This window comes from Hypomesus transpacificus, chromosome 19 (assembly GCF_021917145.1).
Source record: "Hypomesus transpacificus isolate Combined female chromosome 19, fHypTra1, whole genome shotgun sequence".
In the NCBI taxonomy this organism is placed as follows: domain Eukaryota; kingdom Metazoa; phylum Chordata; class Actinopteri; order Osmeriformes; family Osmeridae; genus Hypomesus; species Hypomesus transpacificus.
Window position 1 is genome coordinate 4,806,388 of NC_061078.1, and position 22,563 is coordinate 4,828,950.

The 22,563-nt window shown below is 40.7% G+C and overlaps 1 protein-coding gene across 4 annotated transcripts in view; it reads right to left on the reverse strand.

Moving 5' to 3' along the window:
* Nucleotides 1–15,679, reverse strand: part of LOC124481421 (carbohydrate sulfotransferase 8-like) — a 96,018-nt gene extending 80,339 nt beyond the window's left edge. Inside the window, exons 1-3 of one of the 4 annotated variants that reach the window (XM_047041253.1) lie at nt 15,611–15,679; nt 15,042–15,486; nt 12,368–12,505 (exon numbers count right to left, since the gene is read on the reverse strand). The gene's annotated coding sequence lies outside the window, so the exon portion shown is untranslated. Of the gene's footprint in view, nt 1–12,367; nt 12,506–15,041; nt 15,490–15,610 lie in introns of all 4 variants that reach the window. The other 3 variants (XM_047041254.1, XM_047041251.1, XM_047041252.1) reach the window with 3 other exon arrangements.
* Nucleotides 15,680–22,563: the final 6,884 nt, after the last annotated feature.

A 22,563-nucleotide genomic window follows, 5' to 3' on the forward strand; every position in this document is an offset into this window, starting at 1 on the left:
GAAAGAAAACTAAAGGCATGTTTATACTGAAAATTACGTTTTCTTTTGCAAGGGGCGAAATATTAGCACCAAAATTGTCTCTGTAACTATTGTAAATGACACGCTTGACCGGTTAATTTGTAGACATTTTACCTGTAATTAGACTGAATGCTCTAATCAATGAAGGCCTTAATCAGTGAAGATTTACTCAGACAAACTTACAAACTTGTCTTGGCAGTCTGATTGTAATTTATTTTGTCAAGGCTTTGTGCTTTACCATGTGTCTTTTGTCTCACATACACTTCCACACATAAAGGCCCCATTATTTCATCTATCGCTCATGCTTCCTAGGTCTGCCACTAATGATGTACTCCCCTCCACACTGAACAAAACAAAACCTTTGCATTTGAAAGCTACCCCTGGGTTTCAGATTAGCCAACACTTTACAGGAGACACAAGATCCTGACTAGGTAGCTGCAAGTAAGTAACCTTGGACAACAGGGAAACCTTACACGGACTACCAAGTATTTCATCAAACAACATTTCTTTGAGCAAAGACAGGCTTGCAGAAAGTCGATCACAATTAAATATCTATATTCCACGGAAGAAGTACAGTTCCCGCTGCTCTGCTAAAGTCTGTTCAAATGAATTATTTGCTGTGACTGCAAGGTCTGTTTCTGCACAGTGCCACTACATGTTGCAACAACCACTATGTTTCATGAATCCAGTATCATGCATGGGCATGGGCATGGCCATACATAGTTAACTGCAAGGTTTGTTTTCCCATCAAGATTTCAGTTGAGAAAACAAAGACTCACTACCAGGGGTTGAGGATATTTGATTTTGCTTTATTATGTAATTATGTCAGTGTACAGTAGGTAGGTAGGTAGGTACTTTGTTCATCACTAAGGTGAAATTGCAGAATTACAGTAGACCAGATTTGTTTTTAATTTTTTATAAAACATGGAAGAAAATTGATATTCAAAAGTAATTTCAGATCAATTGTCCCTAGATCTCATACATTTACATTTCATCATTTAGCAGACGCTCTTATCCAGTGCGACTTACAGTAAGTACAGGGACATTCCCCCGAGGCAAGTAGGGATAAGTGCCTTGCCCAAGGACACAACGTCATTTGGCACAGCCGGGAATCGAACCAATAACCTTCTGATTAATAGCCCTAACCGCTCAGCCACCTGCCCCCTCATAGCTCCACTTGCTTGAAAACATGGATGTCAATGTGGCTGACCCCAATCAGATTAGCAACTGTGTTACACTGATTCTGCAATAAGGTAATGCATGTTTAATAACTGCTCATAAGGGATGACAATGGAAATGAAATAGTATGGGCTTCATAGTCTAAAGTAATTCTGAAGTCTTCAACCTAAAGCTACCCGTTGAACACTAATGCTTTAATCCTTCATCTTGACTGCAATACTTCATTAAATATGAATGCTTGGAACCCAGTTTATGCTTAGGGAATAATGTTCCAGAGTAATTTGTGCACTTTATGATACAGTACTATCTTCAACATATCGTCCTGGTTAAGGTTCTCTCTGGATGTCTGGGGCCAAATGTACAATGGTGCTTACGCATGAAAATGGGTGCAAAAACATACATGTGAGGCTGCAGTTTTGAATGTAATCTAATTACATTCATTTACCGGGTTTCCCAGATTCGTTAAGAAGCTCTTAACGTTAAGAGCTTCTTAGGAACATTCTAAGAGCGTTCTAGAGTGCTCTAAGAACGTTCCGAAGAAGATATTAGTGCTAAGAGCTTCTTAACGAATCTGGGAAAGTGTTGCCAAGCATCTTTGTCCTCAGTTTTTTTTTTTCATATGGTGAGAGTGAAAGTGAACACTTTCTTAGTGATGATAGAGAATGGCTCTTATTCATGTTTTCCTCTCAGCGAGGGGGAACTTCAGGTAAGTGTACCTATCGGTCATTGTGGACCCCTACTGGGACAGAATGTGGTAAATAAATATGGTAAATTAACCATCCAGTTAATGAAACTGATAGAACAAGCAAATCACTCAGTTTTTCTTTAATGCAAGCTTAAACAGCAGGCTTAAGAGACATAAAGAGGTCATGAGTTTTTTATTTAGATGTGCAATAAATATGGATCAATTGTAAAATATTTTTGGGGGGTTATACAGTATTTACTATGATTGTGCTTCGAATGAAGCAGATTACAGGCTAACACCTAAAAAAGATACGGTTGAGAGTGGACCGGTGCAGTGAGGCTGCAGTTTTTATCAAATGACCACCAGAAAACACATATACACAGTGAAAAAAAGTGAAGTCAAACTTCACAAGCTACAATGAAGCACTACCAACTCATACACCTCAACTGCTGTTTTGTGCATGGTCAAGGTGGAACAGCACAGAAGGAGTAGTTGCTGTCTTAACAGAATGTAATCTTTTGCTCTCAGTGTTGCTGTTTTAACACAGCTGATAGCTCATTTAGAGGGAAAGGATCCTTCCTTTCCAATCCAGAAATGCTGCACTGGTGTATGTGCATGTACAGTATAGTATGTATGTGTGTTTGTGCGTGCATTCATGCGTTTGTGCATGTGTGAGCGTCACCGAATTAAATGGCTTCATTGCATTGCCAGCTAATTACTGACAGGCTTAGGCAGAATAAATTAGTGTAATTAACTTGGCCTGCCAGACTATGACCTAATTGATCAACATCTTGGCACCTGGGTTCCTCTAGAGTTAAGGCTTTGAGAGCCCCACACAGGGGGCAGGGCCACCCAGACCTGACCCCCCCACCCACCCCCCTTGGCTCTCCGGTTTAGTTTTCCAGGCACAGTGCCATCCTTAGAACTCAAAGAGCACCTGGCACTGCCCAAGTCTCCAATCGCTGACCTTGGCTGCGTTTCCCAGATTCGATAGGAAGCTCTTAATGCTAAGAGCTTCTTATGAACGTTGTAAGAGCGCTCTAGAATGCTTTTAGAAGGCTCCTAAGAAGCTCTTACTGTGCGTGTCCACTACCCAGGTGAAAAAAAAGTATACTTAAGAGTATTTCAAGCATATTCACATTTTCAATAGTACATTTTTAATATACTAAGAAAAAGTGTACTATCTGTGAATATATAAAAAGTATACTACCATCATGCTTTTACCAATTTTAACGTTAATACGTTGAACACACTTTAAAAAAATTGTACTACAGTACACTTTTAGTAAATATATTATAAAAAAATATACTTTAAGTAAAACGTATATGTAAATTTCTAAAGTGTACAACTGGAACTTTGTGTTTAAACATATTATTTGTATATTTTAAAATGCATGCTAAAAATGTACTTTGTAACAATGCACTTAAAGCTTACTTTAAAAATAAACATTTTAATATGCTGAAATGTTAGGATATTTAAGTTACTTTCGAAGTCCCTTGATCAATTCAGCCTTCAGTGTACTGGTATACATTTGCTGTACTGTAGTGTGTAGTAGAGTAAAGTACCTCTTTTTTTTTACAGTTTTATTGTGCTTGTACGGCTTCTATTTCGAAGTGGCTCATAGTCCGGTTTTAGAACAAAAAAGTGGCTTCTTTCAAGATCTCTATTTAATGCTCAACACTTGAACGGGGGCTTATTACTTGAGGAATTATTTTCGGTATCGTCTCAGTTGCACTATCAGGGCTTGGAAATACAGTGACTTGCTAAAGTAGGCAAATGGCTAGTAGAACATAACATTTCATAATAATTTCAGTTAATCAAACAGCTGCAAGACCCAGTGAAATTTTATAGGCTAGCTAGCAAGCTAACGCTAGCATCGCTAACATTACTAATTCAACTTTGGTAGTGTAAACACAGTGTTTCCCACACATAGTCTAATTTGTGGCGGTGCGCCACAGAATCAACACCGGCCGCCACACATTGCGTTTCGTAAAATATTTTTTTTTATCGCTAATTAGGTTAAAACACGCAGCGTATTCGTTCAGCTGCATTTCCTTTCCCCTGCTCTCCCTCCGTCTCTCTGTCACTCATGCGTCTTTCTCTAGGGAGGACAAACCCGTTTGAGCGTTTTTCCTGAAATACGTTTTTATTAGTTATTCCTGGTGAAATTATGGAATTAAATGACATATTTACGATATTAAAATACGTGTGCACAATAATATCAACAATATTTGCTAAATGTAGACGTTTTTAAAGGTTTTGAATTTTACCTCGAAGCTACTTCCGTTAATCAGCAGTTTGTGAAAAAAGAGGCTAGTTTTACAACAGCGACTTTGGATGTAAACTACTTTAACATGTTAGCTGATTAGCCAATATGAGTGAGATATGTATACAGTTACATTAACAAACCTCTTGCTTGTGAAGTATTTTGTCTTAAATACGAAGGGAACACATCACATTAACAATTCTAAAATGCTTGACACGCCAAATGTTGTCTTTTTTTGACAAGCGTCCCTGAAGCTCAGATTCCGAGTCGAGTTCCATGAAGCGTTGCAGTGAATGGTTGCAGGCACTCATCGGACTTAAACTCAAATAACTCAAATGTCCCAACTGGAAAAATGTTGCGGTTTCACAGTCCTGTAGAGGACATTTTTCTGAACAGATTGACATCAAGTTAAGGTTGTGGCATTAAAGTTCAGGTTAGTAGCCAAGGGTGTAAAGACCACTCGGCTAATTACAGACATCTTAAACTGTTAAAACGCCAGTGCCACATTCGGGACGGTATTCACACAGGCATTGGATCAATCCTAGTTTTCGGGCCTACTAGCTCGAATGTTTTTAGATGTTTATCTGCTACAAATGAATGAGTTGTCTAAAAAATGAGTTGGAACAAAATACCACTATTAAGTGTGCCCTTTGCGCCCCTCCCCCCACCTGTCTGGGCCAGGCTGCTGCTGTAAGTTGCTAGCCAACCTTTACTGAGGGGACTGTTTGAACGCGCTGGAATAAAAAAATGTTCATCTTTATGTATATTTGAGACCACAGATTCGTAGATGTACGTTTCCACTATATGTTAACCGATTTTAAGGGCGATCGGATTAAATGAGCGAAAACAAGGCACATCTGTCCATATTTTGTTAGTGAAGCAGGGAGAGGAATGCTCGTGGCAAGCTAACTGGCTGGGTAGAGCGATAGGGAGTTTGTTAGCACTCAAAATGTAGCTCTTAAACAGGGGCACTCCTAGGACATAAGCTCGATTATAAAAAATCCCCCAGCTGGGAAATGTTCGCGGTTTTCACAGTCCTGTAGAGGAGACCTTCATGAACACAATGACATCAAATTGAGGCTGTGGCATTGAAGTTCAGGTTAGTAGGCAATGGCTCAAAGTGCTCTCAGCCATTTACAGACCTCTTAAAATGGGAAAACCTCTGTGCCACATACGGGATGGTATTCACACAGGGATTGGCTCTAATTTGAGTGACAGGTTGATTCACCAATTGAAAAACTCATCTGGGAATTTTGATTTTTGTAAGGGGAGTGCCGAGATTTTACTGTCGCCGTTTGGCTTCCTAAACAGCAGTAGAATTACAAGTTTTTCTAAACCGCGTCGCGTACAGCATTACAGTGAGCTACACTGGTTTAAAACTACAGGTATATAAGGACAATTGTACCCATGAATTGTTTACTAGTAATATAATGTCATAATAAATCATAAAAGGTTCATCGATATGTGAGGCATGTTTATTATTTTAACGATCGAAAACGGATGTATCACAGACCGCTATCGTATATGTCGTTAAACAGAGGCTAATTACGCTAACGACTCAGTCATCAAACGAAAATTGACTACTGTTTTCGAAAGTAAATGTACTGATAATATCAGCGTACATCGTACTGTACATTAAATATCACAATTGTGTTTTTTATCACAATGTTAAATGAGGAGTAAGTTCAGTTTGGCATTTGTTGACGCTTGGAACTCTCCGTTGTGATTACATTGAGAGCAGAACGTTTGTCCTCCCTACTTTCTCACATATGCACAGTCACAACGTCAGCACACGTTAGCAACAATGCATACATATGCGGTTCTAGTAAGACCGACAGCTATATCTGCCGTAGCTAAAAGTCGAGGAAAGTTGAGGCTACTTTTCGCTAGGTACCTTACTCACATTTACATTTAGTCATTTAGCAGACGCTCTTATCCAGAACGACTCACAGGAGCCTACTCGAAGTTTCCCCTTCGTTCTTTCGGTGAGAAGTCTCAAGAGCTAGCTTACCCGGCGTCATGGAGCCGACCAGTTAAATAGTTGTTTAGCACTAGCGTTGCTACATGCATAATGCAGAAATTATATGTTAGTTGTTGTTAATTTTGTGAAGTTGTGAATAATTTTGGATTAATATTTAATGTGGAAAATTACTAACAAATTAACTGTGACCAAGATGAAAAGCTACTAAGTTAAGGGCATTAGCTTGGTTAAATAAGCATTGTTTGGAGTTCTATTGTTGTGTTCGTTTTGTTTTGATATGTGTAATGCTATGGTCTATAGTTTAGATAATTTGAGTGTTCACCCTGATTGTAAATGTTGTCTAGTTAGATAGCCATCCGTTACAATTAGTGCATTTGCAAAAATCCATGTGTGAATTACTTGCGCTCAATATTGATTACTCAGTGGTACGTTTGCATTGAAAGTACCACTTGTACTCCAGTGCGCACCGCACTCTGACTTTGACGAAATGTCCCTCCAGGGTCCAGGTAAAAAAAGTAGTGTTAAGAAACTTAATCATAGCATTGAGTATACTTGAAGACAAATTAGTTAAAGTATACCTTAAGTTATTGAATGATTAATTAATTTGAAGTGTGCTATTTTGGAACAACTTATTTTGTATTAAATGTATTTAAGTTGTAATTAAATTGTACTAAAGCACAATTTAAAGTGTATTAAGTGTACTTTTATGTGTTAAAGTGGAACAACTTCAAGTATACTTAGTACACTTAAGTATATGGACATAGCCGTATACTTAAAGTGTACTAAGTATACTTGAAGTTGTTCCACTTTAGCACGTAAAAGTGCACTTAATATACTTTAAATTGTGCTTTAGTACAATTTAATTACAACTTAAATATATTAAGTACAAAATAAGTTGTTCCAAAATAGCACACTTCAAATTAACTTATCATTCAATAACTTGAAGTATACTGGTGATTAATCACTCTTCAAGTATACTCAAGTATGCTAAGATTTAGTATACTTAGCATATTTTTTTTTTACCTGGGTAGCGCGGAGCGTCGGCTTCCAAATCATTTTCAATGAAACTGGGCGTCGACGCTCGCTTACGCTCCCACAATGCCCGACACGAGCGTCAACGCCCGGTTTCATTGAAAATGAATTGGAAGCCGACACTCCGCGGCGCTCCGCGCCGCTGTAGTGGACACGCACGGTTAGCGTTGAGAGCTTCTTAACGAATCTGGGAGACGCTGCCCTTGTCTGCCTGGAAAAGGCTGGGCTTTCTCTAGAGATTATATTATCTGCAAGTACTGTTTTTAAATCTGCGCTATAAATAAAAATGACTTGACTTGACTATTTACCAAACTCCTTTCTTGTCTTAAATTGAGCAGTTGCTGGCGTGAGCTACAGTAGAGCTTGCATTGCCATATAGCTCTCCTTCACAATATTGCTGCCTAGTGTTATAAGTTGATGTAATACATAAATGTTAATAAAGTATCAAGCATACATGATACAACACACCAGTAACCAATTGATATTGTGTGTTGATATACCAAAAATGTCCCACAACATCATGGCCACCAACAAAACTCAGCTCCAGCTTTAACTTATGGATACTCGGCAGCGTTGCCACAACCGCAGAATCGCTTTGCTCGCATCTTTCTCCACCGCCATTACTGAACTACTCAAACTAGTGCACGACATTAACGTCATCGTTCTCAGCCACTCCCTCTGTTCGCTAATTGGACCTACAAAAAAATTGTTTCTGAAAACCAACTTCAAAGTCAAACCCCCAGACCTAGTACAGAAGCAAAATCCAAATTGAGCGGAAGTACGTAGGAGGGCAGAGCCAGGCTAGTGGTAGGCAACTTCAAACTGAAATATTACTTAGACTGTTGCTCTTGTTGGTTAGTGGTAGCTGATTTAAACTGTTGTATTATATTTAATCCAATTTTTATTGCTTTCCTATAGGTACACTTGCACTTAGAGATTCATGTTGTGTAATTGTAATTTGCTTAACTACATGCTCTTATGGTTTCTTCCCTTTAGCACTTATTTTTTGGTTGTTCACAATGTGTACTTCTGTTTTTGGCTACCTGCAATGCTTTGGGGCTATCTTGTTGTTATTATCAGTGACCTATGCACTTTGTAAAGCTCTCTCTTGGAAGTCGCTTCGGATAAAAGCGTCTGCTAAATGAATAAATGTAAATTTAAATGTAAATATAGCTGCAAGCAGCAAAGAGGTGGCCAAACCGGTAAAGCCGGTTGAGCATACCATTTCTGGGGAAATTGTGAGGGTGTGCTTGCGGCCACCCCAGCTACCCATAGTCTCCTGGTGTTTACTGATATCAACCGTTCAGTGTGTTTTTACATTGGTTTAAGACAGCAAAGAACATTTGTGTAGGTTGTTGGTCAACTTGTCCCATTATCTGGTTACTTATTCCTGGAAAGCAACCATTAGTTGACGTGTAATTTTGTAAACTTGTAATTTATGGATCTAAATCAGGGCCAAATGTTTTGGTAATTCGAAAAAAAAATCTTTAGTCGAAAAACTAAAGCTTGACATTGAAAATGTACGTTTTATTCGAAAACTTGAAAAATAAAACAATGTATTAAAAGAAAAAATAAGTGTACCAATTTCTTTTTCAGGTTGAATACAATTTCGATAACATTTTCAATAATGTTGAATAAGTTATTAATTTTCGTTTTTCACTTTCATATTTTCACATAGTTTCACGTTTCATGTTTTAAGATTCAAAACTTTTTTTTACGTCTTGTATTTTTTATTCTTTTGAGTTTCAGTAGTTTTTTTTTTGTTGCATTTTTTTTTTTTTGCAGTTTCAGACTTTCGGCCCCGATTTTGCGTAGGGGGCGTGGCTTCAACTCAGAGGCGGGAATTATGAGTGACAGCCTAACAAAGACGCAGAAGACTCAGCAGTCGGCATGGCGTCCGCTCTGCCAACACATTCTCATACTTCTGCGTATCTATGACACGGGTTTATGACAGAGGGTCCTGAGTCCATACACCAAGTTTGGAGTCGATGCATCAAAGATTGGCTAAGATATGACCTCAATTCCCTTTTTCCGGATCAGTTGCTCAATTTGATTGTCTGTAACTAACAAACGATTTCGAAAATCAAAAATCCAAATGATAATTTTTGTGAGGCTCGCTCTGAAGATCATCTGTAGCAATTCTGAAGAAGATCTAACACAAAATGGAAGAGGAGGATATTATCTGGCAAGTGCAGTACTGTCCACATAACTTACTAGTCATGTAGAGACATAGGTTCAAGAAACATTTGCATAAATGGCAACTTCAAACTCAGTGAATAAGGACATTATCTTTGAAAAAGAAATACTGACGTAAAAAAAAAGTCCAGTGTCATTTTTCAGTCAGCGTCCTGAAATCACATACACTTTTGTTTATCATCTCATCAACTATTGATTTGATAGATGAATCCAATGGTTAAGGTAAACTTTTTCATAGCGTTTACGCATCTACAGAATGCGCTGTAAAAGCACTCCAAAGCACTGTCCCTTTTTGAAATGCCACTTCATCTTCCATCTGTGAACCTTGCTCTAGTGAGCTCGTACAGCTTGAGTGGCATCAATAAGATGTCTTCACTGACTGCCAATGACAGCCCTACAAACCCGACTGATAAGGCGAAAGTATTCAATAATGCGGCTATAACTCACCCCTGCTGAAGACTTAAGTGCATTGTCAATACATAATCATAGAGTAGTATTGATCATGTTTTCTTTTACAATAATTACTGGGGCAAGAGGGAGAGCACAGATATTTGCTGTAAGGGAAAGTCAGTACTATTGAAAATGGTATTATCCTGATGAACAGATTAACCTTGTAATTAACATGCATTGATACTAGCATGATTATTGGTTCATGCAAAAATTAAAATCCCTGTGCTGCCGCCTCACTTCTGCAGCCTCAGTCACGTATCTCTCCATGTGCATCTCGCCATGATCAGAGATGACAGACTGGGGGTGGTTTCTCTCTCTCTTGCTCTCTCTCGCTCTCTGTCGTCCTCTTTCTCTATCTCCCACACATGCTCCAGCCCCCTCCCTCCACCTCTCTGTATTTCTCTCTCATGCCCAACAAAGAGCACATTCTCAGACTCCCACCCAGACTCGTCAGAATCCTCCCTGCTGTCTCTTTCTAATCCTCCTACGGAAGAGACTCACATTACACCATACTTCACTTTAATGCATTTATAGCATTAATATTTCCTTTTGCCTCTTCAGCTGCAACAAACACCCCTTTATGCCTTAAGATAGCTGCTTAAGTGCAATTGACAAAGCAAGTCTATCAAAACATACACCTTCGAGTGAGCGTCATAATGATTCGTTGTGGGGGGAGATATCTGTTCTAATACATTGCGACAGCAACCTGCGCTTCTCACTTGGTAAACAGGCACTGGCATAATTTAGGGAGGAGAAAAAAAACAGACTGTAAGAGTGCTCCCAGGAGTGTAACTTCCTCCTTATGTAGCAGTACTTCAGAAATGTGGCAACATGAGTCACGGTCACCTTATGTGCCATCTGAGTTCCACCACGAGTGACAGAGAAGGTCAGCCTGAAATGACGCTGTTCGTGTGTGTGAGTATTTGTGGTTAGGGAGTGGGGGGTGGGTATGGGGGGTTCAAGCATCTCTAACATCATGAATAGCCCATCGAAAACATCCCAACTGGACTGTGCTGCTTTTGGAGGAAAGAGAATCCTCCCTCTGCATTATTCAATGAATACGCTCTCCCCTCTAAATACCAGGCGGTGAGGATTGTTTGACACCCCCAATGAATAATTAAGGGGTGACCTTTTGTTCCCATTAGAGGTTATGGGCTTAAAGCACTTCCTGGGTGATGCCCCAGGCTGTCATGTATTCCTCACATACTCGTGAGGAGGGCTGCATGCTCGTGGTCCTGGAACGCTTGTGTCCGTATACAGAAACACCTGTAGAGATGCTCAACCAAAGTGCTGACCTCTACAGACAGGCACCCTGTCTTGTAAGCCGTCCAACAAAATACAGAAGTATGCTAATTTCCCCACAGGATACGTTAAGTACTCAACCATTATTCATTTTTCCCGAAATTTTTCCCGAAAGCATCAGTTGAATATTCACAAACATTCGTGAAACCTATATTCAGATTGTTTTCAGTCAAAACCCGTCAGATCAACAACAGGCCAAACATTCTCACCTACAAATTGTGTCAGTTTCTCTCTAGTGAGGAGTGGAGATGGCAAAGTCCAAACTGAGATGGCAAAGCAAGGTGATCTCTGAAGGCAGTTTGTATTTTTTACTTAAATATAGACCTTAGGCAATATGTATTATATGGTATGTGGACACCTGACCATCACACCTACAGTTTACAGTATGAGATTTTCGGACATCCCATTCTAAAACTATGGGCCTTAATATGACTGTATACTTTTTTTGCAGCTATAACAACTGCCACTCTTCAGGGATGGCTGTTTACAAGATTTTGGAATGTCCATTCAGAATTTGTGCCCATTCAGCCACAAGTGCAGGAGGTTGGGCACTGATGTTGGGTGATTAGACCTGGCTTGCAGATGGCATTAGAATGTATTTATCATTTCCCCAATGTGTTTGATGGAGTTTAGTTCAGGGGTCTGTGCAGGCATGTCAAGGTTTTCCACACCAAACGTAACTAAACATATCTCTGTATGGACCTCACTTTGTACATGGGGGCATTATCAAGTCAATTAACGACAGAGGCTGTTTTTCTTTAGGTCTATTGGTGGAAATATCAATAATTCTATGCTTCAAACTCTGTAGCCTTTTGGGAAAGGTCCTTTCCTGTTTTGGCTTGATATCACCCTCATGCGAAAAGTGAGACTAATGAACGCCATCTGACAACAGACCAACAGGTGTATTCACCCCACATCGGTTCCCAACGTCCGTACTGCTCTTGGTGAATGGAAGCAAATCCTGCATCAATCTTCCAATGTCAACTGGAAAGCACTGGCCTTCTCATAAAAGTGAAGGCAGTTATAGTAACCATATTGGATCCAATTCCACTTTAATAACTGTCATTTTAGAATGAGAGGTACAACAAGCAGGAGTTGATATCCTGAGCAATGTCCACATACCATTGGCCATATAGTATACAGTATGTGTGTGACTGTGTGTGTGGATTATTATGTTGTTATGTTCCCTCAATGGTCCTCAGGTGTCTTTCGTTCAACAAAAAAAGAAGGACCTGGCAGTTGTCACACAAGCCTCTACCTCTGCACACAGGATTGTTCTCAATCAAGCAGGGGAGTGAATACCAACAGCATATCCCACACTCTGGGGTCACGTAGCTACAGCAGTACACCATCATCCACAGCGCAGCCTCCCACAGTGTCTATCCAAGGACAGAGTCTGTTCAACACAAAAAATGTATTCAACTCATTAGACTTATTCAAACAAATAAATAATTTATAAAAGTGGAAACCTGCCTTAACTAAATTCAACGTTACTTGAACTAAATCCCGAAAGGCCTAACCAGTTACTAATTAAAAGAATAAGGGAATGCTCGATAAAGGATGCACACAAAGACACGTACATGCACGCACTCTCTTTCTTGCTCATGCACACACAGCGGCAGTAAGACATCCCTTCATTCCAGCTGGGCTTGGAGCGATCTCTTCCTCAGTTCAGAGGCACCGTTGCACACCCCGGAGCCATCTGGACTGCTATGTTCCAGCTCCATTGGTCCTCTGCCAGCCTCTGAGCCTCCCAGTACCAGCACAGTGTCTTCGACCACACTCCGTACATGGCTAAGCTTGGCTATGGCTCGAGACCACACTGAGGTCATTCCTTTTTGATACCACACTAAAGAAGGCTTTACTCTCGTCTCATTTGATAGAATAGCTTTGGCACCTGGATAAAAATGTCTGTGAATTGAACGTATTTGGGGGAATTCAGAATGTAGGCCTGGACATATTTTCAACACTCATTACCACACTATTACTCCTACCAATACCCATATATTTCGCCCCTAAAGAAACACAGTGTAGCAACCAAAGAGAAGAACATACTATTGTAGTGGGAGCGCTCTGTTCGTTGCTAGTTCTGCATTAGTAACGCAAAGGTTTATGGAACTGTTCATGTTTTAAGTATGTACTATTCACAATGTCATTGTTTAATTTTTTGATTGTCAGAAAGTTTGTCGTACATTGTCAGACAGTTTAGGTCAATTCGTATTATTTGAATGTATTAGGAAAAGTCTACATACAGGTAAGGGAATCGGGCTATTAATCAGAAGGTTGCTTAGTTCGATTTCTGGCCGTGCCAAAGATGTTGTGTCCTTGGGCATGGCACTTCACCCTACTTGCGTCGGGGGGAATGTCTCTATACTTACTGTTAGTCGCTCTGGATAAGAGCGTCTGCTAAATGAATACATGTAAATGTAAAGGCATGATCTGAGGCCTTGTATTTAATTGTTTAACTATCAGATAAATTACTTTGTCTCGCCAACTTCCAGATTAATTGCATGAGCACAGAACCAAAACCTTTTCATTTTGCAAGCATTAGACAATAATGCTAGACGATATCCTGGTGCATTAGACAGTACCCCGGTGTGTTAGACACAATCCCAGTGCTTTTCCGGTTCCAATTTGTTGCCTTTGTGAGTCTGTTATCCTTTAAAGCTGTGTTAGGCAACATTATGAAATAAATTCAAATATGAGAAACAGCACCCCAAATTCTGAGTTTGAATGACAGTGGTTTCACAAAATAAGCCATGGAGGAAAGTCTGTCTCATCGAAGGTGGAAAAGGACTGCTGGAACATGATTGGTTGGAAAGTAGTGGGCCACCAAATTATTTGAAATTTAAACTGAAAACGAGTTGTCTGTGTTGCTGTTTTTTTTTTTTTACCAATTGTACCTTTAACAAGAACACGATGAGTGGATTGTGGGAGACTCTTTAACCCTTCTCTACTACAAGTCATATGTAACCGACTTTACTTGGAGTTTAAAGATGGGTTAAAGATTCTCAATACACTGTTAATTGTCAAATACATTCTCTATGTAAGTGGTTCCCAACCCTGGTCCTCAGGACACCCCTGTCCTGCATGTTTGAGATGTTTCCTGCTTGATTCAAAGAAATAGTCATAAGCAGGCTTCTGCAGAGATAATGACCCATTCATTTGAAACCAGTGTGTTCGAGCAGGGGAACATCTAAAATATGCAGGACAGGTGTGCCCTGAGGACCAGGGTTGGGAACCACTGCTCTAAGTGAACTGCAGAAAGGCTGCTTCAACAAACAAACACAAATATTCAAATATTATCACCTGTAGGTTATAAGCCAGTACAGCACATTTTGTTTTGTTTTATGGAGTGTTCATTTTTCTCCTTCAGGGTTTATGTCCACTCTCATGGAATTTACCTCTGTAAACACTTATTGTGTTAAATTAACACTTTGCAATTAGTTGTGCGTGGATCACTAAAAAATCTAGTAGCCAAATACATTTACCAAAGTGGACCTTATGTGCACACCTTGCCATCAATCACCGTGGTTGATGTTATTTAATGCATTTCATTGTGTTGCTAAGGAATACAAATATTATAACTACATTATAGTTATGATAGTTGAAATAACTTCATCCCTGTAATTCAACTCGTAATCTGAATTGCAGGCTAAAAGGGTGGGAAAGCAATGCAAAAATACATCGTTACATTTTATGAACAATTGGCACCAGTAAGCCATGTTGTTAGTGTCCATCTGATATTGGAAGAATGACAAGCGGAGTTTAGGTATGGGCTATAATCTACCGATAGCCTACCACCCAAAACAGCTACCCAAACAAAATTACTCAACAAATAGATTACAGCTGAAAATAAAGACAAGTAGACAGTTACGGCTACTTGGCAACACGCACAACAATTTCTGCATCAGTAGTAAAGCTCAACAAACCTTTAAGTGGGATCAGAATATCGTAAAACTGAAGAGAGCCGGAGAGTAGCCTTGTAGGCTATGCCTTCTCTTCAGTCGTTAAGACACAGTATCCTATCTTCAGCATTATTGGAAAGGCACCCGCCTCTTTCGAAAAGGATAGGTTTGAAAATCAAACTAACTAAACGACCGACATTCAGGCAATTGTACTCCCAAATGCAATACCTTACACCTAATCCAAATTTAAACTGACCTGGTTGAGGTTCCGTGTAGAACTCGCAAGTGAGTGATGCGCTGTTACAGATGTACAGGACTGCTTGCCTACAGTAGCGTGGCCAATCAGGCAGTCTGGTGCGCTTTACTCCGGCAGTTTGCGCTCGACTCATACACCCCGAGAAGTCTCCAAGGAGCGGTAAGCTATTTCTTACACCCAAGCAACCGGCGCAGCTACACCAACGCCTCAGATCTGCTGAAAAAAATACATGGGAAAAGTACAATTTTATATCCAGTTTTAAATTACATAAAAACAATTGTTGATAGCAAGACAACATGCCAAAAAATGCCCTCCTTCACAACAGCTTTTTTCTGACCTGAGTAGGATTCGATGGATGCAAGTTTGTCAAGACACTGAGAGGCTGCTACGATCAGGTATCAGACGAGCTTCTAAGGTCTCCGCTTGTAGAGCAAAGCTTAATATAGCCTAATCCACAGAACAGTACTGACTATGTCGAAGGCGCAGGTGCACCTTCCAAAGATTGTCTTGAAACCTAATTCCAAGTTGATATCTTTGAAGTTATCACTCACACCTGTCGTTGTACAAAAGCTAAAGACGTTCTTACCTGGAGACTAGAATTTTATGACATGTTGGTACTGTAAGCTATAAGTTAACAGCAACATTCTAAATAAAAATGAGAGTAGGCTAGCCTACTATTTAATCTGAATAACTTGAGCAAGTTTTGCTTGATGTAATTAATGTTGTCCATCATCTACTTTACTTAAACAAACACATGGATGATCTTGGTGATGAGAGAGACAGAAGATGACGTTTTATTGAAACATTGCCCCTCATAATGGAGGATGCCAGAAGGCACACTTTATTCAACATTTTCTAAAAACACTCCTCTGGTAATATCCTGTGTGTATGGTTGTGCGTGCATGTGTGTATGTTCTATATTGTCCAGTGAGCCTGATATTAGCCTTCAACTCAAAGGACATTAACTGTTTTTCACAACTTGGTGCACTGGACAGTACACTGGCTTTGATTCAAGAGCCTCCATGCTGCTCTCTGTAGACTTTGATCAAAGAGGATGCCTGCATCTGTAACCCTAGCCACAGCGCATATGTAAAACAATAGCCCTTGGGTAACATCATTCATAGAATACATTATTATGGACAAAGAAACAATACTAAAATACAATACTTGATCATACAAATACTAATCCATGAGTTACAGCTGAGTTCACTTCCTGTATCCCAGCACTCAGAAGAAACACACACATTCATAATGTGTCTCTGTGTCGCTCTCATGACTGTCATGTTAATCCACTATAGTAACACTGTAAAACAATTGTCCCTTAATGTTACTTAATTGAGCCTTATGTCCAAGTGAAACCGATTCGAAAGTCACTCCTCAGTATAAATACCACCCACTCACACCTTTTCAGTGGGGTTGCAGGATAGAGTGGTGGTTACGAGAGGTGGTCGAGTCAGGAGTAGCCTTAATTGGAATCCCGGTATGGACAAATGAGGCAGGAAATGTGTGCTGCTGAGGACACGACAACATCTGTGACACAAGCATGAAATAACTTCCCATAAAAAAAGTATATAGTAGATAGATCATAAACAGTCTACTTTTGATAGTACTCATACTACACTGAAAATAATTCTCTCTTGCACAGAAGGAAAAAACATACTTAAAGAGTAGATAATCCTTGGCTGTTTTAGTTTAATATTTCACCCTCTATTCTAGGTTTCAAAGGATTAGGTCTCAAACGTCAGGGTGTGGGTGATAGATATCCAGGGCTCCAGCCACCTGACCTGCCATCCCCATCCTTTCTTGAGCACATCTCCCTCTGCTGGTGTTGGATGGCAAGGGAACCCTCAAGAGATTTGGCAGATCATAGATGAAGCGCATGCCTAAGAAAGTACCTACATGTTGCTTTGGTCGAGCAACAATTGAAGCAATGGAACAGACTGTACTAGAGACACAATCCCAGTGAGAAGATATTCATTTATTAGACTGTTGTGTCTATGTGGGCCATTGCATGGTGCTGAAACGGATCTTCGAAGAGGCACCAGTAGAACAGCTGCAGCCAGTCTCTGAGGGAGCTCCATATAGCACACTGGGTGTTGTATCAGCATATCAGTATCAGACTTGAGTAGAAATATATATATATCCGAGGTTTGCTGAATAAAACTGATATTGCCTCTCTCTTTGCACAGTAGTGAGCCAGAAAAATATGTTCACAAGCACATCATTTCATGCCCAAAAGTGAGTTAGGTTTTTATTATGTTTTAAGCACTTCCTACCCTCTCCGTTAACACACTTACGGCTACCATACAGTATGCTTGAATACTGAATATTGAAAGACCAATAGTGATGCAGCTGGAAACTGATAAGAAGGCTATTACGGTGTGCTCCCAATGTATTTATATGGTCCTGTACAATGGCACCTGCTACCAGTCTTGAATATCAGAATAATTGGGAAAATAAGTATATTGTTACTACTGCCATATAAGATGTACAGTAACATATTTATTACATACTCGCACACACAACTACCAATTGAACATGTGTGGCTTTTAACATTCATCATGCATTGTGAACTGTTTTATCTTTTGATGACTCTACTTTTATCCACATTGTTGCATGCTTTATTTTTCTGCAGTGATTACTTCCTCCTGTACAGCAATTTGGTCAGCCATGGTTGTTTTTAAATGTGTTTGATAAATAAAGATTGATTGATTGAACATAAAAAAGAGAAAATAATAAAAACCACCACTTTTGAGCGGTGCTTACTTGAATTTTTCTTTTTTGAAAGGGCAAGAAACCTTATTCAGTTTCTCAGTTCACTATCTAGTATTCATCTATGGCCAAATAATACCTCATACCTGTTCATAGACTTGTACGTGGTTCTTTGTCAACTTGATCTCACATCCTCAACTTCACCTCAGCTTCTGGTGGATGTTGGAGTTTAGACACTTGACACGATCCCTTGACTGAAGGACCAGTAGTCCCCCTGTGGCACATAATTACTTGCTTCACTGCTCTTCGGTCATCGCTGATCCTGTAAGTCAACACCAACGCTGTTGTACTCGCATTGCCATTTAAAGAAAATTACACTCACTGACACACTAGTCTGCAACTAGTTACTTGACCTTGTCTGTACCGTTTAAGATAAGTTCTGCGGAACTGATTGCTTTTGTCCTCCAGCAGGTCATGTGACAGCACATCAAAGCTCTGCTGTGACTGTCACCACACCTGCACTCTATCGCTTTCAATATATTGATCTGAAGACTTACCCTCAAATCATACTCAACCAGTGGCTCCACAGATATATTGGTTAACCCCTTGACCAGTTGTAAATCTATAGATCTCGTCCAAATGAATGATTCATTGAACCCTGACAGTGGCTGTGCCCCAGGTCTAATAACACCTTAGATAATTGTCTCTAAAGTTACCTCTGACTCAGCAACTCTGTGGCTCAGCACAGCTGTAAATTGCTCCACTGGCCCAGCTATCCTCCCATTGATTATGATAAATGGGGATGAGCAACAGTTTAATAAATTCTTCTAACAAGTGAAAATCCAACGTTTACTATCAGAACTCCATGACACTATGCATAATGTGTGACTATTGACCACTACAAAACACAGCAAGGTCACTAGCATCTACTATGACACCCAAGACCATCTGCTGACTTGTGAATTTTTGTGAAAGCGATGGTCAATATCTCATGTCAGCAGCCTTAATGCATCTGCAAAGACCATCTACCCTCACACCAGAATTTCTACAGCCTTGTTCGTTTTTTCTGGAAGGTATGGAGAAGATAATGTTTTACTGAGAGAAGAAAAAGATCCACCTTCGCTTTGGTGTGCTACAGCCTTAGAGCTTCAGAATAGTGTAGCTAGATAGCAGCATCAGCTTTACTTCTTACTCTGTATAATGGTCCTTGTGACCCTCCCAGATATGCTGCCGTGGGATGAAGATGAATGTATCTGTGCAGCGCCTCATTTGAGGTTTCCACAGAGGGCACAATAAGCCCGAGTCAGGCTCTGATCAATAGATATGCGGGCAGACATGGCAAGGCGTGGGCAGCCAATCCCTTGGCTGAGTGCTTCTCCGCTTTGTGTCCGAGGACAGAGCATTAGAGGCCCATCCTGAAGGGGAGAGAGAGGAGGTGTGAGCCTGGAAAATCACATCACCATCATACTCCCTTTGGGAAAGACTGGTCTCTGAAGATTTGGTTAACTTCATTTAACCTTATGTTAAAATGCTGCAATAGAATAGTCTGTAAAGAGCCCATCTGGCGCTAACTTTTGTATTTGAAATATCAAATCTCCTTTGTGATTTTCTGGTTCTTTGATTTCAAACCGAAGGACAGTTTACTATGGCCTCTTCTGAAAGAAATAAAGAAAGAAAGAAAGAAAGAAGGAATAAAAGAAAGAAAGAATATGAAACAACCTTAGTTATTGCTATAGCTACCGGTATCTGTCCCTGTGCACCTGGCTAGAGCAGGTGGTGTGTTTGTGATGTCTTTATTTGGGTTAGGAGATTCATGTTTGTGTCAGGGCCACGGGATGATCTGTCTCTCCCAGAGAAGTGCAAAGTGATGAGTTGTGACTTCACTTGTCCCACGGCCATATATTTGACACCAATATCTGCCAGGGTCTGTGCTCCAAGAGGCTACCAATTTTCTATAGTCCATGAGACAGGGAGAAAATGAACATAAAAAATGTATTTCAGGTTATATCAGTTGCTGAAATACCCTTCCAGTTATACAGGTATTTTTGGTACGCTCCACGCATCAGTGTTGGAAAACTGTTGTTCAGTTGCTTTGTTCTTGGGTTGTTTAACCCACGATGGATTTCAACACAGTATGACTCATTTTTGATTGCGCCTATGTGTCTATATTGTGTTGGAAAGAAGCAATGAGCTTGTTGGAGCACTTTTATGGCAACAGAATCAAAGACATTTCAAAAGGCAACCAAGATCCCTGTGTGCAGAGCCAGTAGACTGGGATAGTCTCTGGTGGGTTTCTGAGTGCAGGAGAACAGGAGGAGGCTACAGAGTAATGTGTGCAGGCACCAAAGGGAAGACTTTCACACTGCACTGCATGGTCCATCTTCCCCACTAGACCTCCCTCCCTCCCTCCCTCCCTCCCTCCCTCCCTCCCTCCCTCCCTCCCTCCCTCCCTCCCTCCCTCCCTCCCTCCCTCCCTCCCTCCCTCCCTCCCTCCCTCCCTCCCTCCCTCCCTCCCTCCCTCCCTCCCTCCCTGCCTGCCTGCCTGCCTGCCTGCCTGCCTGCCTGCCTGCCTGCCTGCCTGCCTGCCTGCCTGCCTGCCACCACATATCTGGATGGTGCATCTGCATAATATCACCTTATATCACATTCCCTCTGATCAGGGGCAACCAAAAACCCAGAGGACTGATGACGAGGGATTCCAAGTTGAGTATTGCATTCTGGTTCAAGCTGAAGACTCAAAAAAGAAAGTTGAAAGCATAGATGGCTTCAACCAAGGTTTTATTCATGCAAAGTTTGTCGCAAAGTGCTTTGGAGCGATACAGTGGCACCTTCTGTCCTCCGCTGACCCCTGTTCATGTACAAATGTGACGAATAAAAGAAGCATTGTGATGGATGTGAAGATTGGAGCCCTCCCTGTAGATCTTGTGTTGTGGTGAAATCTCTGTATTTTTACTTCCATGTGAACCTGCTGTGTTTTGCACTGGTCTTGAGTGATGGTAGGACTGGGTTTTTGGAGAAATGCTCCACAATGATAAACAAGCACCCACAGGTTCCAGAGAGGAAACCATGTGAGGTGATCCAAAAAGCCCCAAAAAGAAGCACTCTGCAACCTGCTCCTTTCTCCCTCTTCAAAAGAACATTTTCAGTGGCTGTTGATTGTAGTGGGTTGGGTGTGGCATCAGGAGGGGGGACTGCAGACTCTGCCAGTTGGACCCCACTGAGCACCACACCAGGACTACGTCTTATTCGGTGACTCATATTCTCTGAACTACATAGCCTCTGAACTACATAGCCTCTGAACTAGATAGCTTCTGAACTACAGTACATAGCCTCTGAACTACATAGTCTCTGAACTACGGTACATAGCCTCCAAACTACATAGCCTCTGAACTACAGTACGTACACAGGTATTTTCTGAAGTATAGGGATTTAGATTTCAGAATAGTTCAGCACCAGGATGCAGACGTGTGCCATTCCAGTATAGAGTTCCATTTTCAAAGGCCCCCCATGCACTTGCAATGTATTGACAATAGGTGCAATATTTAAACTGTTGGTATGTAAATTTAATGTTTAAAGCACTTACTCTTTCTGTTCTAAGTAGTATGAACCAAGATCTGCCCGTTGTGCGTAATGCATCGCCGGGGGTCTAAAGGATCCTTCTGATGTTGTGAGTGACCACAAAAGCTCTTTGAGGGAAAGATAGAGCTGAGTCTCGCAAAAGACTGGAGCATGTCAACATTTAGAAAGGAGATTAGCCGAAGAATGATCACCAGTCCAGTGAAGGGATCAGGGAAGATGTGTAAATGGGAATTAAGTGCATAAAAATGGCTTTGAGGGCACATTAAGCCATTTAGTTCCACTTAAAAGCAGATTCTCCCAACCTTCATATTCCAGTGTAGTTGGCAGAGTTAATTACTTGATGAAACCTCTCTGCCATAGAAATTACATTAGCGCCACTATGACATAATCAGCCACCACACAGCTCAATTAGTTATTTGCATTGAGACCAGGTTATACAGTATAAGTGTACCATTGATGTCCTCATTTTTAGTGGATTCCATGTGGTTGAAGTTTAATATGTTTGAATATAATGCATAGCTAGTTTGGCTGTGGAGTTAAATTATTGTGTAGTCTGTATGTTTGACCAGCCACTCTATCCTGAGATTTAGAAGGGTAACACCGCACAGCAAATACCGTAATTACTTTTTCCTTTTAGGAGTTATAATCTCCCACGGTCCATAATCTGTCGTGGGATAATGTACAGATACAGATAAACCTATACATTGTTTAATTTGAGAGTTTCTGCCATCTGATAAGAGATTAAATCATTTTTTGCACTTGAGGGCGTTCTGTTCACTCAGCACCAGCCCACTTGCCCTGTTCTATTACTTACCCTCCCTAGGGGTGGAGCAGAGCGCTCCTCTGCCAATCATCCATCATTATGTCCTCTTTGTGTGGGCGGGGGAGGTAGCCATGAGCAAGGAGCCCATCCATCAGAACCCAGTAGCACTGGGGCTAACTTTAAGTTAGGGAGTAATTGGGCCAGTGAAGAACCGGGTTCATTACCAAGACTAGGAG